Below are 5,632 nucleotides of genomic sequence, written 5' to 3'. Positions count from 1 at the left end.
TGTTCACCCTCTGATTCTTTAACTTACTGTCCTCCTCTCCATCTGTCTCCCTGAAATGTTCACCAATCTCCCCCCAAAATTCTACTCCACCAAACCTCCCCATTCCTTGGGGTCCTTTGAGGGTTAGGTGCACCTTTTATGACTGAATCAATACCTGGCAGTCCACTTTTTGTATATGTGTTGGAGGCCTCATATCAGCTTGTTTATACTGACTCATTGGTGGTCCAGGTCTGAGAGATCGCTGGGGTCCAGGCTATATGATACTGCTTGTCCTACAAGGTAACCCTACTCCTCAGCTTCTTCCACCTTTTCACTAAGTCAACTACAGTGGTCAGCAGCTTCTGTTCACTGGTTGAGTGTAAATATCTGTAACTGATTCTTCAGGGTGCTTGTTTGGTCTTTCAGAGGGCAGTCATGGTACAACCATTTTTGTGAGCACTCTACACCCTCAGTAATAGTGTCTTTCCTCGGGTTCTACTCTTCATCTGGGAACCCCTTTGGGTCTGTTGCTGGACTGATGATCATCTAAGGCTACAACTCTGTCTAGGCTGCCTGTCTCTGGACTGGTGGTTCTTTCCTGATTTATCCTTGCCTGCACCTGCCTATGTTGCCCCATTCAGAAGTTTTCTGTCTAAGGCTCAATTCTTACCATGGTCCACTGTCACAGGCAGGGTTGACTTGTTTCCAGCTTGCTTCTCACCACTGAATCCAATCTAGACATACACAGGACTAGGTCATTTCAGGATCACTTTTTACAATGTGTTTTAGTTTCTCCCCCTCCTTAGATACATTCCTAATTTACATTTGAAATATTATCCCCATTCCAGTTTTCCCACCTACCACAAAATCCCTATATACCATGTCTCCTACCCCTGCTTCTGTGAGGCTGTTCCCTACCTACCCACTCACTGGAGCCTACCCTTCCTGGCATTCCACTACTTTGGGATATGGAGCCTTCACAGGACCAGGGGCCTCTCCTATTGATTCCCCACAAGAGAATCTTCTGCTACATATGTAGCTGGAGCCATGAGTCCCTCCATGTGTACTTTTTGGTTGCTGGTCTAGTCCCTGGAATATCTGGGGGTAGTGGGTCTGGTTGATTAATATTATTGTTCTTCCTATGGGTTTGAGAACCCCTTCAGCTCCTTCAGTCCTGTGTTATACTCTTCATTCTTCAGATGATCTCAGGCCACAACACTGAGCTTAGATATAGCCTCTCTCTTCTCTGACACCTACTGAGGCACATGAGACACAACTGCCACCCTGCCAATGATCTAGGGGCAGACAATATCAATGATTTAAATCATTAAATGTCAGTGGAATTCTGGTCTGAAGGATTTAACAGTAAAACACCAAAACCACCCCACCACCACCACCACCAACAACAACAACAACAACAAAATAGATAAATACTATTTTCAAAGGAAAGACTTATTACCAAAGAAGAATTAGCCAATCTTTTATCAAATCTTGAACTAGATCAGGAGATTCCTAAGCTCTGGCCATGTAGTGAAGACTCATCAACATAAAACCTTGTTTCACAAGACTGCCCCGCAATTGTCTCCATTAGTAGGAATTAGTCAATACTCCTTATAATTACTTAACCTAACATCTTAAAGTTTGAAAAATGTTTTGAAATAATGAAAGTAATTCAAACTCTATGAAGAATATCATTGGAAATTTGATGTGGATGGTATTGAATTTGTATTGATCACTTTCAATATTATAATCATTTGAAAGGATTAATTCAGACACTATGACTGCAGGAGATCACAGCATCTAATTTTGTCTTCTTAAATATATTTTATTTCAGTGCCTTTAAAGTTCACTATAGTGGATGTACATTCCTTGTTTTATTCTCACTGCTAGGTTGATCTTCAACATACCCACTCCTTAGTTTGTATTAATTTTCATTAAATTCTTACTCATTATATAATATCATCCCAGTAATTCTCCACGTAAATATCTATTTAAAATGGAGTAATTTCCAGTAATGGTCAAAATCCTTTTGGTTCCCACAATACTGAAACATTTCAATTTGCCTGCATAAGTAATGATTAGGTCAGATATTCACTGACGTCTAGGGTGGGAAAGAAAATGAAGAGAAAAACAACAACATACACAACTTGTGAAGTAATAATAGATCTTTGTTGGCAGTTGGTAGGATATTTTTCTTTTGTTGAAAATCAATTCTTTTCGCATACCACATATCCTGATTATAGCTTGCCTTACCTTCCTCCTATCTGTTCCTCACCTCCTCTACCTTCCTGACCCATCCCTTTCTGCTTCTTATGAGAAAAGAACAGACTTCAAAGAATGAGCTTCCAAATGTGATGAAATAAATTATAGTAAGATGAAGTAAAAGTTATGATACTGAAGTTGAACACACTAACCCAGCAGGAGATAAATGGTTTCTAGAACAGGCACAAGTGTCAGTGACCCGCTTGTTAAGTATCCCATAAAAATATTAAGCTAATAGCTAAAACAAAGCTTTAGAATATCTGGTGTAGGCCCATGTTGGCCTGGTACTTGATTTTCAGTCTGGATGAGTTCCTATGGCCATTGTTTAGTTAGTTCAGAGAGCCTAGTTCCCCAGGTGTCCTTTGTCTCCTTTTATCATCATTGTGCCTCCTGTTCCATAGGAGTATCTAATGGAGGTGACTGAAGCATGGAGGGAAACAGTGAAAGCCATGGAGAGAGAATCAGTGGTAGGGAAACATCAGGGAAGAAGTGGTGTTAAGTCGAAAGGGCTAGCTGAGAAACTACCCCAGCAAAAAGCCCACAGCATTAAACAATATAGATGTCTCTGTGTCATTATTAGTAAAATTCCAATAGGACCTCAAAAGCCTTGCTATAATCCCTGAGCTCTGAGTAGAAGGAAGTGATAAGAGCTCCAATTTAGAGAAAATCTCTGCAAACTATCTGGTTGTGGGTCTGTGCTTCTGTTCACATCTGCTGATAAAGGAACTCTTCTGACGATGAATAGATAGGACCCTGATGTTTAATCACAACTGAATTTCTTTAGAAATTATTTGAGTTTTTTTTTAAAGGTCATCAATGTTTTCTTCTACTCTAGGTCTCTAGGCTACCTAGTCTCTGATTCTTAGTTCCGTTAGTACTGTTAGAAATGGGTTCAATTTAGTAGAATAGACTATAAGTCAAAACAGTCATTGGTTGGCTACTCTCCAAAATTCTGGGTCACCATTGCCATAGCATAGACAGATTGCCTAGGCAAAACATACATGTAGGTCAAAGATTTTCTTGCTGAGTTGTCTGTTTCTCTTGTAATAGCCTGCAGGGTATCATCCCTCACAAAAACCCTGGAATTTAGGGAAAAGCCTCCATGTAGGCACCAGCTGACTTCTCTATGTTCAGTGAATTGTGTGGTTATTGTCACCAGCGATGGGTCCACTGTCTTTTTGCAGATAGCATCCCTTTGTCTCAGCACAAGCCTGATGTATTTGATGATCTCCATGGGACCCTATGACAAAAACTCAAATAAATGCAACTAAGTTCTTCCCCTGCAAGCTTTTCATGATTAGAAAAGATGACCAGTTGAGACTCTGTATTCCCCAATACTAAAACTCCTCATTAGGAACACCATCACACTTTCCAGAACATTTCCATTGTGTTAGGTTTACAATCCCCCAAATGGTTCCCCAATTCTAACTATCTCTGCTTCATCTCACCACTTGCATTATCCTCCTTCTCCATCACATCTCTACCTGTCCCTGCTCAGCTGATAAAATCTACTTAACTTCTTCCTCCCAGTAAAATCCAAAAGATCTTCTAAATCTCTGTCTCTCAACTTTCCTAATGCTGTGACCATTTATTTAGTATAGTTTCTTATGTTGTGGTAACTCCCAACTTTAAAATTGTTTTACTCTTACTTCTTAGCTGTAATTTTGCTACTGTTAGGAATCATAATAAAAATAGTTCATACACAGGATATCTAATAGGGAATCACTCTGAACTAGCCATTTAACCTCAGAGTGGTGTGTCTGTAGAAGTAAATTTTGAGGGGGTAGACTATGGCCGCTTGTTTCCAAATAACTGCAGAGGATTATTATGTGATTTCTAATCCATTTTCTCTCTCAGATTCAATGCTCAGACTATATGAAGCCCAAGAAGAAGGAATATCAAAATGTGTATATCTCATTGCTTCTTAGGAGGGTGAACAAAGTACTCACATGAAGAAATACAGAGATAACATGTGGATTGGAGACTGAAGGTAAGGCTGTTCAGAGACTGCTCCACCTGGAGATCCAGTTCTTATACCTGGACACTATTGTGGATGCTGGGAAGTGCTTGCTGGCAGAGGCCTGATATAGATGTCTCCTGAGAGGCTCTGCCAGAGCCTGAAAAATACTGAAGTGATTGCTCTCAGAAAAGCAATGAACTGAGTGCTAGTTCCCAGGTGGAAGTATTGGTTGGAGAAGGGACTGAAGCAGCTGAGGGGGTTTGCAGCCCTATGGAGGGAGCAACAGTGTCATCTTGCTGGACTCCAAGGAGCTCCCAGGCACTGGACAACCAACCAAATGATACACATGGAGGGATCCGTGGCTCTGGCCACATATGTAACAGAGGATGGCATTGTTGGTCATAATTGGAGGAGAATCCCCTTGGGCCTAGAGGTGTTTGATGCGCCAATGTAAAGGAATTCAAGAGAGGGAACACTGAAGTGGATGGGTGATTAGAGGAGCACCCTCATAGAGGGAGAGGGAGGTGGTTTGAAATGGAGGTGTCTGAAAGGGAGAGCTGGAAAGGGAAAAATATTTGAAATGAAAATAAAAAAAATATCCAATAAAAAATAAAATAATTTTTAAAAAACATGAAAAAATAAAAAGACTTCGAGACCTGGTATTTTCTATTAACAAGCTGCAAGGACTAACACCTTCATAACATCTGTCTTATTGTCACTCAACCAAACTGGTAATAGTCAAGTTTCCAATTACATGCTCACTCTGATCTATTGCTGCTCTCTCATCTTGACCTCATGGAAATTCTCCCTTTTCTCTTCATGTGACTTCTCTACAGTATTCTCCTCCTAGAAGTACTTCTCTCTTACACCCCCATGTGTTCTGGGACCCCTGGAACTCCAATCCACTCCAGGACTGAATTTGGAGCTCCCATTCTATTCTGTTCTGTCCAGTAAATAGACTGATCAATTGTTTTACTAACCAATCAAGTGTGATTGAAAATAATTTTTATCAAACATAAAGTCTGCATCCAGATGTTGGAGCATAGAAAAGAGTATCCGAATACACAGAGCAGGAAGGAATTCCCCCAAATTAATTTTTAGACATTTGAGAATATTCTCTTGAGAATTCCCTGCTTAGAAATTTATCCCATTTTCCACAGAATGACTTGTTCTTTACATAAAAATTTTCCTGAGTTCTCCATATATTTTGAATACAAGCATTCTGTTTCTCTCTCCAGAGTTGGTTAAAAATCTTACCCTATCCTGAAAGATGCTGCTTTATCCTACTGATGATGTTCTTACAGAAGCTTTTCTGTCTCATGAGGTGCTATTTATTGCTTGTAGTTCTGAGTTCCTGAGCTCTACATGCTCTGTTCAAAAATTCTCCTGTGCCAATGAGTTAAAGGCTATTACCCAACTACTCATCTAGCA

The 5,632-nt window shown here is 40.2% G+C and overlaps 1 non-coding gene across 1 annotated transcript; it reads right to left on the bottom strand.

Annotated features, from left to right (window-relative positions):
* Positions 1–1,154: 1,154 nt before the first annotated feature.
* On the bottom strand, positions 1,155–1,285 carry LOC114628141. The gene has a single exon (XR_003712451.1). It is a non-coding gene; the product is annotated as a small nucleolar RNA SNORA17 (small nucleolar RNA).
* Positions 1,286–5,632: the final 4,347 nt, after the last annotated feature.

The sequence above is a fragment of the Grammomys surdaster genome, unplaced genomic scaffold (genome assembly GCF_004785775.1).
Source record: "Grammomys surdaster isolate TR1022 unplaced genomic scaffold, NIH_TR_1.0 264, whole genome shotgun sequence".
Taxonomy (NCBI): domain Eukaryota; kingdom Metazoa; phylum Chordata; class Mammalia; order Rodentia; family Muridae; genus Grammomys; species Grammomys surdaster.
This window is presented reverse-complemented; position numbering and strand designations above follow the sequence as displayed.